Source organism: Mirounga angustirostris, unplaced genomic scaffold (assembly GCF_029215605.1).
Source record: "Mirounga angustirostris isolate CCGP_5_RB_7025 unplaced genomic scaffold, mMirAng1.0.hap1 SCAF_5, whole genome shotgun sequence".
Classification (NCBI taxonomy): Eukaryota; Metazoa; Chordata; class Mammalia; order Carnivora; family Phocidae; genus Mirounga; species Mirounga angustirostris.
In genome coordinates, this window is record NW_026991713.1 from 119826641 (window position 1) to 119838852 (window position 12212).

General features: G+C 43.6%; 1 non-coding gene across 1 annotated transcript; it reads right to left on the reverse strand.

The window, feature by feature from the left end:
• Positions 1–839: 839 nt before the first annotated feature.
• LOC123845083 (U6 spliceosomal RNA) lies at positions 840–945 on the reverse strand. Its single transcript, XR_006790928.1, has one exon. It is a non-coding gene; the product is annotated as a U6 spliceosomal RNA (small nuclear RNA).
• Between the last annotated feature and the right edge of the window lie 11267 nt (positions 946–12212).

Here is a 12212-nt window from a genome sequence, read left to right on the forward strand (position 1 = left end):
TACCTGGGGCACTGACTGGCTGGCTCAGTTGGTAGAGCAAGAGACTCTTGATCTCGGGATTGTGGTTTGAGCTCCATGATGGAGATTACTTAAAAAGAGATTACTTAAAAAAAATAAATCTTAAAAAAAAAAACCCCAAAACCCTAACAACTCTGTACCTATTAAACAATAACTTCCTATCTCCCTCCCCGGCCCTTTGGTAACCCCCTGGCAACCACCATTTTACTTTCTGTCTCTACCTATTTGACTACCCTTCAAATAAGTGGAATCCTACAGTATTAATCCTTTTGTGACTGGTTTATTTCATTTAGCATAATGTCTTCAAGTTTCTTTTTTCTTAATTTTAATTTAAAAAATTTTAAAAGATTTTATTTATTCATTAAAGAGAGAGAGAGAACAAGCAGGGGGAGAGGCAGAGGGAGAGGGAGAAGCAGGCTCCCTGCAGAGCAGGGAGCCTGATGTGGGACTTGATCCCAGGACCCTGAGACCATGACCTGAGCTGAAGGCAGATGCTTAACCATCTGAGCCACCCAGGTGCCCCTTTATTTTTTATTTTAAAAGATTTTATTTATTTATTTGAGAGAGTGTGAGTGAGAGAGAGAACACAAGTGGGGGTGGACAGAAGGAGAGGGAGGAAGACTCCCTGCTGAGCAGGGAACCCATCTCGGGGCTCGATTCCAGGACCCTGGGATCATGACCCAAAGACAGACATTCAAATGACTGGGCCACCCAGGCGCCCCATCTTCAAGTTTCATCCATGTTGAAGCATGTATCAGAATTTTCTTCCTACTTATTTGTTTAATTTCAATTTGAGTAGAGCTGACACACAATGTTACAAAAAAAACATGGAACACTCCACAAATTTGTGTATTATCCTTGCACAGGGGCCCTGCTAATCTTCTCTATATTATTCCAATTTTATTTTTTTTAAAGATTTATTTGTAAAGATTTAATTTATTTATTTGAGAGGGAGTGCGAGCTCTCATAGAAGTGGGGCGGGGGAGAGGGAGAAGCAGACTCCCCACTGAGCATGGAGCCCGACTTGGGGCTCCATTCTGGGACCCTGAGATCATGACCTGAGCCGAGGTTAGACACTTAACTGACTGAGCCACCCAGGTGTCCCTAAAGATTTATTTGTATATTTGAGAGAGAGAGAGAGAGGCAGGGGCTGAGGGAGAAGGAGAGAGAGAATCTCAAGCAGACCCCCCCACCGAGCTTAGAGCCTGACAGGGCTCAACCCATGACCCTGAGATCACCAATGGAGCCAAAATCAAGAGTCAGATGCCCAGTCGACTGAGCCACCCAGTTTGCCCCTTATTCCAATTTTAGTACAGGTGCTATCAAAGTCAGCATTTTCCTGTTTAAAGCTGAATTGTCTTTCATTGTATGTATATACCTCATTTTATTTACCCATTCTTCTGTTTTTGTTTTTTTTTAAGATTTTATTTATTTATTAGAGAGAGAGATACAGAGAGACCACAGGTTAGGGGGGGAAGGGTAGAGGGAGAGAGAGAAACAGACTCCCCACTGAGCAGGGGGCCCGATGTGGAACTCGATCCCAGGACCCTGAGACCATGACCTGAGCTAAAGTCAGACGCTTAACCAACTGAGCCACCCAAGCGCCCCCATTCTTCTGTTGATAAACATCTGAGTTGCTGCCACATTTTGGCTATTGTGAATAATGCTGCTATGAATATGGGAGGGCAAATAGTTCTTTTTGTCACTGCTTTTAATTCTTTTTATACCCAGAAGTGGAATGGCTGGGTCATATGGTAATTCTTTTTTTTTTTTTTAAAGATTTTATTTATTTATTTGACAGACAGAGACACAGCCAGAGAGGGAACACAAGCAGGGGGAGAGGGAGAGGGAGAAGCAGGCTTCCCGCCGAGCAGGGAGCCTGATGTGGGGCTCGATCCTAGGACCCTGGGATCGTGACCTGAGCCGAAGGCAGACGCTGAATGACTGAGCCACCCAGGCACCCCTCATATGGTAATTCTATTTTTAATTTTTTGAAGAACTGCTGCATATGGCTATTCTTAATCCAAGAATCTGAGTTAAAAAGGCATGTTATCTGCTCCCCAGCCACCTAATGAGCACTGTTGTTCAAAAAGAGGTAGTACAGCAACAACAATGAAGAGGAAGTATAGGAGGTACATAGCAATCATTGGTTCATAGCATTTTTCTTTCTTTTTTTTTTTTTAAGTAATCTCTACACTCAATGTGGGGGCTCAAACTTAGAACTCTGAGATCAAAAGTTGCATGCTCTACTGACTGAGCCAGCCAGGCGCCCCTGGTTCATAGCACTTCTGAAGCCAAACTAGGCATGTGTTGCTAGATCCCCTTACTCTGAATGTTCCTTAATTGGGGCCTGCTCTGAGGAGTATTGCTAATTCACTGTTCTTTGAGGCTTTTCATTCCATTCTCAGGGATCTTGGCTCTACTTTCTGAAATATCCTAGTTTTCATAAAAATGCCTTGTGTTTGGGGCGCCTGAGTGCCTCAGTAGGTTAAGCGTCTGCCTTCGGCTCAGGTCATGATCCCAGGGTCCTGGGATCGAGCCCCACATCGGGCTCCCTGCTCAGCGGGGAGCCTACTTCTCCCTCTCCCTCTGTTGCCCTCCCCCCTCATGTGCTCTCTCTCTCTCTGACAAATAAAATCTTAAAAAAAAAATAGCTTGTGTTTGTAGCTGAGCAGTTTCCTCAGCCTGCTTCTTCTTCTTCTTTTTTTTTTTTTTTTAGATTTTATTTAATTGACAGAGAGAGAGAGAGAGAGACAGCATGAGGGGGAGCACAAGCAGGGGGAGAGAGAGAGGGAGAAGCAGGCTTCCCGCTGAGCAGGGAGCCCAATGCGGGACTTGATCCCAGGACCCCAGGATCATGACCTGAGCCGAAGGCAGTCGCTTAACCAACTGAGCCACCCAGGCGCCCCTCTCAGCCTGCTTCTTACCCATGGGGACTTGGAGGCTTAGAGAGTTACTTGGAATTTGGACAATCTCAGTCTCTTTCAGTCTGAGCTGATAGAAGACCCTTAAAAAATGTTGTAGGCTTTCTTTTTTTTTTTTTTTTTAAAGATTTTATTTATTTATTTAGGAGAGACAGAGAGAGAGAGAGGCAGAGGGAGAAGCAGGCTCCCAAGGAGCAGGGAGCCCGATGTGGGACTCGATCCCAGGACCCTGGGATCATGACCTGAGCCAAAGGCAGACGCTTAACCATCTGAGCCACCCAGGTGCCCCATGTTGTAGGCTTTCTATAGGTCAGATTTATAGTCTACTCCGTGAGATAAAAGTCATATCCACAATTCTTTTCGAGACAGGCCCACCCTTTAGACTTGTTCATAGCTATTTTGAAATTAAGCCTCTTTGGGACCATGTCCTCAGGATTCCTGGAAGCCCTTTTGTCTAACGAAGAGTGTCTACCAGGTACCACCGTGAGTGTTTCTGAGGTTTTAGCAAAGGGTCGTAGAGCCAAACCCTCAATTTGATCTGTACCCTGAGGCCATTTCTTACTCTGAGAATCCATTGCTGCCTGGATCAGCTAGAGATGTAAAACAGATTTGTTTTCCAACATAAGCGAGTCCTGGATTTTCTGTTTCTTCTAAATTCCTCTTGTGGACTCTGGTTCCTTCTTTTCTCTCCTCCCTCTGGAAGCACTTTATCACGTGCGGCGCCGGTTAACCAGCTGGGACTTCCCAACATTTGGCTTGGAAATCACTATAGCTAGATCCAGAAATTTATTAGCTGCATTTTCTGTCTTTCGTGTTTCCACAGGTGACAGTCTTGCTAGTGGTTTTATTGCTGCATACCACAAATCATCCTTGCACTTTTCCATCTACACCAATGATTCCTTCACTGTTTTTCCAGCCTGAGCTCACAGTTTCCTCCTGCTTTTCCAGCTTCTTCCCATTGCCCGTCCCCAAACCAGATGCACGTCTGGTGGGTTTTGTTCTGGCTGCCCTTCACTCATGCTACCAGTAATGGTGTCAGCGAGAGTTCAGTCGGGGAAGCAGAGCCATCCAAAGCATGATGGAGAGAAGGCATTAGGAATTTGCGACATTACACAAGTGTGAGAAACCAGGGACGTGGAAGTCTGGGAGGGAGCTGAAGGATCAAAAGAGTCATTACCCAGTCTGCCTGCAGTTAGACACGTGGGAGCTGCAGAGGAATCTGAGAGGCCAACCACCACTCAGGCCCTGAAATGGGACCACAAAGGGAGAGCCCACAGACAGGTGTTTAGAAGCTGTTGTCTGTGAGTCTGCAACCGCAGATCGGTCTGGGAGTGTCCCTGGGCTGCTATTGGTCTCAGGGCCCACAGTTGAGGAGATGATCTGTATGCAGAGGGAAGGAGCACGAGGACAAGCTGGCGCCTGCCAGACACCCCAGAGTCAGTCCTTCGCCTCATCCGACTTGAGACCTCCTGAAGATAATTGCTATTGTCTCATGTCTGCCTTGCAAATTTCGCTCAAGTGCCTCTTCTGGCCAGATCTAACTCGGAACACACAGAGAAGGGGATTCTGGGAACCGTACTTACCAAGTTGGTAAGAGCCCAACCCAGCACACACCGCATGCATTTTTCCATGCCTCCTGGGGAGATGGTACCACTTTACTGGGATCTGTTGAGAGAGGTATAGAGGTACAGAGATGTAGGCATTTATGTGTGTGTGGGAGGTGGAACGAGGCGGGTGAAGGATAGTGCCATCATGGTTTTTGAGCGATTGGTCCGACTCTATTTTCTGTTGGAAAACAGAATCCAGCCTACTATTCCTGGTGTCTAAGAATTATCTATAGCTGTGGTTTCCAACACTCTATTCACATTAACTTCTAGGCCCACTGTCATCCGTCTCCATTAAAACTGATCTTATGAAGAATACTAATGACCTCCTTGGCGCTAAACCCAAGGGACACTTTTTGGTTTTTATCATACTTAATTTGGTGGGGGAGGGGAGTATGAATTGTCAACCATTTCCTCCTTCATGTTCTTTCTTTCTCGGTTCTTAGGATGGATTATTCTTTTTTTTTTTTAAATACTATTTTTTTTTAAAGATTTTATTTATTTATTTGAGAGAGAGAATGAGATAGAGCATGAGTGGGGGAGGGTCAGAGAGAGAAGCAGACTCCCTGCCGAGCAGGGAGCCCCATGTGGGACTCGATCCCGGGACTCCAGGATCATGACCTGAGCCGAAGGCAGTCGCTTAACCGACTGAGCCACCCAGGCGCCCAGGATGGATTATTCTTTTGAGATTTCTTTTGTTCTGTCCATCCCTTAAATATTTGTGTTAGGGTTATATGCAGGGCTCTCTACTACTCAGTGGGGGACTGAAGCAGGCTCTCAAGAACCAACTGGGTGCATCTCTTCATAGTTCCACGTTCAGTGATGATAAGTTGGTAGTTTGAAATTGACCACAGTGGGAGTATTTACACCACAGACATCAGCAAATGCTCCTATCATAGCTTCTCTTGCTGGAGAGCTGATTGGGAGACACTTGAATAGCAGCACATCACTGCTTTTAGATCGGCTCTTCACACTCTCCCTGGATAATCCACAGTTATAGTTTCAAGCACCATCTCTGTATTGATGACTATCACATCTTTCATCTCCAGTTAAGATCTGTCTTTAGGTTCAGCTTTTCAAATACCTTCTGGCTTTCCCTGACTGTTCCACAAGCATATCATATTTCCCCTTAAAATAGCTCTTTTTTTTTTTTCTTAAATTGTCTCAGTGAGGGGCGCCTGGGTGGCTCAGTCGTTAAGCGTCTGCCTTCGGCTCAGGTCATGATCCCAGAGTCCTGGGATCGAGCCCCACATCGGGCTTCCTGCTCAGCGGGAAGCCTGCTTCTCCCTCTCCCACTCCCCCTGCTTGTGTTCCCTCTCTCGCTGTGTCTCTCTCTGTCAAATAAATAAATAAAATCTTAAGAAAAAAAAAATTGTCTCAGTGAACGGCACTATCCTTGCCCTGTTTTTCACCCCTCATCTCCCCACCCCTTATTCAAACAATCGTCAAATATTCATCCGATATGCTCAATTACTACTCCAAGTCTTTCTAAAATCCAGCTGCTTTTCTTGGTACCCATTGCAACAACCCTGCATCAGAGTTTCTCTTCCAGATTACTGCAACGACTTCCAAACTGACTTTCCTGCCTTTGGTCTTACCTCCTCCCAGTCTGTTCTCTGTTCTGCCACCAAAATGAGCTTTCAGAAGTGCAGGTATGATCACGTGACTCCCTTGTTTAAAACCCGTCAGTGGCTTCCCACTGCTGTCAGGATAAAAGTCCACTTTAATTTACACGATGCACAAATTCTTTATGATAAGATCTTGCTTACCTTTTCAACCTCATGGCTTATTATGACTTCCCCAGACATTTTTTTTAATTCTTTTTAAAAATTTTTATTTATTTATTTATGAGAGAGAGAGAGCACACAAGCAGGGGGAGCTGCAGAGGGAAAAGGAGAAGCAGGCTCCCTGCTGAGCAGGGAGCCTGGTGTGGGACTCTATCCCAGGACCCTGGGACCATGACCTGAGCTGAAGGCAGGCTCTTAACTGACTGAGCCACCCAGGTGCCCCATTCCCAGACATTTTTCATTCCAGCCACTTCACACCAAGATTTTTCACCTCTGGGGCTTTTACTTTTTGTTTATTATTATTATTATTATTTTTAAGTAGGCTCCACACCCAGCATGGAGCCCAACTCCGGGCTTGAACTCACAACTCTGAGATCAAGACCTGAGCTGAGACAACAGTTGGATGCTTAACTGATGGAGCCACTCAGGCGCCTCCACCTCTGGGGTTTTTAATGCGCGGTGCTCTCTATCTGGACCACTCCTCCTCTCTGCTCTCATCCTCTCTGGTCACTCCCCTCATCCTTTAACTTAGAAATTGCCTCTTCTGTGTGGCAGAGACAATGCTATGTGTTCACCAAATCATTTCATTTTCTTTCTTGGGCCCAGGAAACCTGCATGACCCATCTCTCTTGCATCTAGGTGGGGCCATGTGGCTAGTCCTGGCTAATGGAATGTAAATGAAAGTTATGTGTGTTTTCCAGAAGCAAGTTGTTAAGTATCTGATGTGCCTTTCCCTTACACACCACCGTCCCCACCCCACCCCACCCCTGCCCTCTGTGCCAGTTGGATGACACAGGGGCAGCCTTGAAGCTCTAAGTTTGTGTCATCACAACATGGAAGCTGCCCGGGTCCCTGAGACACCTTTGGAGGAAAGCACCAAGAAATCTGCCTGAGCTGAACAAAAAATATTTATTGTGTTCAATCACTGACATTTGAGGGTTGTTTTACCAAGTAGCAATAAATGTCCTGATTAATGCAGTTTGGGAATCTGTTCCTACATCCCCTTTGAGACTTGGTCCAGTACTCCTCTATCTTTTCCGATAGCACTCTGCTTTTGATTCCTCATGGAGACTCTCTTTCTATGTAACCTAAATGCCGGTTTTCTTGTTTCTTTCTGGCAGCTGGAGGCTCTCGGAGGCCAGGGACTGTGTCTTGTTCATGGCTGCCTAGCACAGCATCCAGCACCACCGTAACTGGTCTGCCATCTTGTTACGTCAATCTTTTCCTATCCCCTTTATTAATCAGTAGAGGCCTCATATTTGCATAAAGTGCAGAATCTCTTGACATTGTCCCCTCCTCCACCCAGTCATCTAAGAAGAATAAGGGCTTATTCAGTCCTAAGGGAGAAGTTCTGCTGTCAAGCATCAGGCAGAGAAACAGCTAGAGAATTGAATCGGTTCACCCCTGGGCTCTGGGTTAGCGTTGCTGCCCCTTAGATGACTGCTCTGTGATATCACTCTAGTCAAGGCCTGCCCCCCATTGCTATTCCTCCTCTGTGGCCTTCTAGGCCCTGATATGGGACCTGGCTCACCTGTGTGCAATTCTCCATCATATGTGTTCCTCTTTGAAGCCTTTGATGTTCTTTGTTCCTACTCCTTCTCAAGCCTTCAGAGTGGTTGCAGGGACATTGAATCTTACAGGGAAGGGGTCAGGATTTCATCACTTTCCTCCCAGGATGCTTCTTGGTCCCCATACAAATTTACAGTGACCACCTCTGTGTACCAAACTTTGAGAGACAACTTGTTTCAGGCCACAAAAGGTCCTCTTGTCCTTTCTTCCAGAGCAGCAGGTGCCTATTCATCACGTATTTACATAACTACTAAAGGCCACTCATGGACCACCCTCACCCCCAACAAAGAGCAGATACATTCTAAATGACTTTCTCTGTTCAGCTAAACCAGCAGTTCTCAAACTTTTTGGTCTCAGGATCCATTTTTCCTCTTAAAAAGTATTGAACTTTTGGGGTGCCTGGGGGGCTCAGTAGTTAAGGGTCTGCCTTGGGCTCAGGTCATGATCCCAGGGTCTTGGGATCAAGCCCCGCATTGGGCTCCCTGCTCCGCAGGAAGCCTGTGTCTCCTTCTCCCTCTCCCTGCTTGTGTTCCTGCTCTTGCTATCTCTCTCTCTGTCAAATAAATAAAATCTTAAAAAACAAAATTATTGAACTTTTATTTTGGGGCTTCTATTTATTTACATTTATAATATTAGAAATTAAAATAGAGAAACTTAAAAAATCTATTCATTAATTCATTTAAAAATAACAATAATAAACCCTATACTTGTTAATGCAAATAAGATGTATTTTATGAAAATAGCTATATTTTTCAAAATAAAAAGCTTTAGTGAGAAGAGTGATGTTGTTTCACATTTTTGTAAATATCTTTACTATCTGGCTTTACAGAAGACACTGGATTCTCATATTTGCTTCTGCATTCAATCTGTTGCCATAGGTAGTTTTGGTTGAAATACTTGGAAAATGAAGGAGTATTTTAGTAGCCTTTTTAGGTAATCATAGATATTATTCTTTGATATCACACCAAAACTTGACAAGTGGTAATTTCTTAAAATTTACTTGCAGTGTAAAATCTGAAATCCTATCATATCTATTGGTCTATTTTGCAATTTGAATGGATCTTTTACCCATATATAACTTTGTCACATTGTGCATTGGTCATGTGGGAAAGCTGGTCCACTGAATTATGCTAATCTTTTGAATGTTGACACAATCCATTAGACAATATTAAAAGAATCACCTTAGTTATTTTCACCATTGATCTCGTCAGAATACCTTTAAGTATCAAGAAGCTGTTAAACTCACAGTGGCAGATACAAGTTTTCCAAAATTCTAATTTTCCCTTGAAAACTTACATTTTATCACTGGCAACCAACACTGTCACTTGTTTTCCTTGAAGTGACAGGCTCACTTCATTTATGTTTGAGAAAATGTGCCAAATGCCCAAGTCAAAATAATCATAGTATGTCTGTCAGTTCTTTCAAGTAAAAATGGTGTTTCATGAAAAAGCTGCTAGTTCAGCTCCAAACTCTAGCAATCACACAAGTGCTTTCCCGTGGGTCAACCATGCTACTTTGGTATGCAGCAGAAATGTTTTATTTCCATTTTGTCACATAGAATATTAAAAAGATGCATAATTAGTGTTGAGATTTAATACAATTAATGATTTTAAGTAAAAGTGGCTTTATTTTGGGGGCACCTGGGTGACTCAGTCAGTTAAGTGTCTGCCTTTGGCTCAGGTCATGATCCCAGAGTTCTGGGATCAAGTCCCGCATCGGGCTCCCTGCTCAGTGGGGAGTCTGCTTCTCCCTCTGCCCCTCCCCCAACTTGTGCTCTCGCTCAAATAAATAAATAAAATCTTTAAAAAAAAGTGGCTTTATTTTTATCTATCATTTGTCTATCATTTTTTTTTCTTGTGAATGTATGATAATAAAGAATACAGTGACTACCAGTACAGTTTGGTGCCACTGCCTTGATTGGTACTAGATGGCCAGCAGTTTTACCCACATTTGGTTTGTACCATCAATGCAAATGTAAGTAGTAGAAAAAGGCAAATGACATCTTAGTAGTGGTATGAAAATACCTTTCAGGGGATCTGAAAGGATCTTGGGTCCCCCAAGATTTTCTGACCACACTTTAAGAACAGTTCTCCTTCTTCTTCCTTCTAATTAAACAAATCCACAAAAAGCATATTGAGGTATAGTTGATATACAATAAACTGCACATATGCTATTGGCTTCTTTCCCTAGGAAATATTCTTGAATTCTACCTTATCAGGCATGAAGCATATGGAAACACTTATCTAGCCTAACCATGCATTCTCTGCCTCTGACTTGCAATTGGCTATTTCTCCAAGGAGACTTGCTTCCATTTAATGAGAGATGGTATTTAGAACAGAGAATCTGGGTGCAAGGCATGCTCATTGCCACTGGTTTAAGATTGCTTCTAGGTCTTTTGAGTGGTTAGAGCTGAGAGATATAACTCTCTCTCTCTAGATAGATAATGTGGGGGAGAAAAAAATAATTTTCCTTCTACCCTCTGAGTACTTGGCTGAGCCTCCTGTAATAAAAGAGAGATTGGGGATGCTTGGGTGGCTCGGTTGGTTAAGCGTCTGCCTTTGGCTCAGATCATGATCTCAGGGTCTTGGGATCAAGTCCCACATCAGGCTCCTTGCTCAGCAGGGAGCTCGCTTTTCCCTCTACCAACTGCTCCCCCTGCTTGTGCGCTCTCTCTCTCCTTCTGACAAATAAATTAAAAAATCTTTAAAAGACAGATTAACAAGGGAAGAACAGAGAGAAGTTTATTAACATGTATACCTCCTATATAAGGGAGATGGCTAGGGAAAAATGAGTAACTCTCAGAGGTGGCTTAGAACTTCAGCTTAAATACCATCTTCACCTAAAGACAAAAGAAAGGTGTTGGGAGACAAGTTATGGTGAAGTTGCCAGAAAAGCATGGTAAACAAGAATACAATTTGTTATACAGATTTAAGTCAGTGCCTTCTTCATTGACAAGGGTCTAAAATTGTCTCCAGGATTAACTTTTGCCCTTCTTGGTAGAAAAGGAGAGAAGGGACACCTTTGTAAATGTATGTCTTGCTTTAAAGGGAGGTAGAGAGCTTTTCTTGTATCTTCTTCTTAATTGCTTTCAGCTCAAAATAATGTTTATGCCAAAGTGACACATTTTGGAGTGGCACATTTTGTGACCCTTCAATAGATAGATTTTTAAAAAAATATTTTATTTATTCACTCGAGAGAGAGAGAGCATGAGTGGGGGAGGGGGAGAGGCAGAGGGAGAGGCAGAGGCAGAGGGAGAAGCAGACTCTCCACCAAGCAGGGAGACTGACACAGGGCTCAATCCCAGGACCCAGAGATCATGACCTGAACTGAAGGCTGATGCTTAACTATCTGAGCCACCCAGGCACCCCAGATAGATAGATCTAAAAATCAAACTCATATTGGGGCGCCTGGGTGGCTCAGTCGTTAAGCATCTGCCTTCGGCTCAGGTCATGATCCCAGGTCCTGGGATCGAGCCCCACATCGGGCTCCCTGCTCCGCGGGAAGCCTGCTTCTCCCTCTCCCACTCCTCTGCTTGTGTTCCTGCTCTTGCTATCTCTCTCTCTGTTAAATAAATAAATAAAATCTTTAAAAAAAATCAAACTCATATTAATATTTCCAATTCCAATTTAATAAGTTCAGGGTATTTATTTACTTCTTTTATGTTTCTGTCTCTTTTATGCTGAACATCTTGGTACCAAACAATAGTAATTAATTATTTATTTTCTTGACCTATAATATGTATAAAATAGTTTGTGAACGTTTTTCTATGATTATATTCATGTTCTCAATGAAGTATGAGGGGTAAGTTTATCAGCTGGGAGTGAAGGGAGAGCAAGGGTGTTGGAGGTGTGAGCACAGAGAAGAAGCTCTAAAGTAGTCCTTTTCAAGAATGGGTAAGGGACTAGGGTGTAGGATTGTCTGGCAGCTTTGATTCTCTATTTGAGGTTTGTGATCATAAATTTAATGTGACAACAATCAGCATGATTGTGTGACTTTCTGCAATTATGGAAGCCACTCATATGTAGTCATGGGATTGTACATAGGGATCTAATCAGGATTGGAATTTTCTAGGTAAATGCAAAGAAGAAAGAGATGGGCCAGGGGGTTAAGGGTATTTTCCTAGAAGTAGTGTTGGCTCACAGCATCTAAGATTAACAAGATGGACGTAAGAACATGAAGGCAGTGATGAAAGTGAAAAAATGATTAGACCAAAGGATTACAGATCCCCATAAGATAAAACATAGCTAGAGCAGGGTGCCTGGGTGGCACAGTTGGTTAAGTGTCTGCCTCTTGGTTTTGGCTCAGGTGTG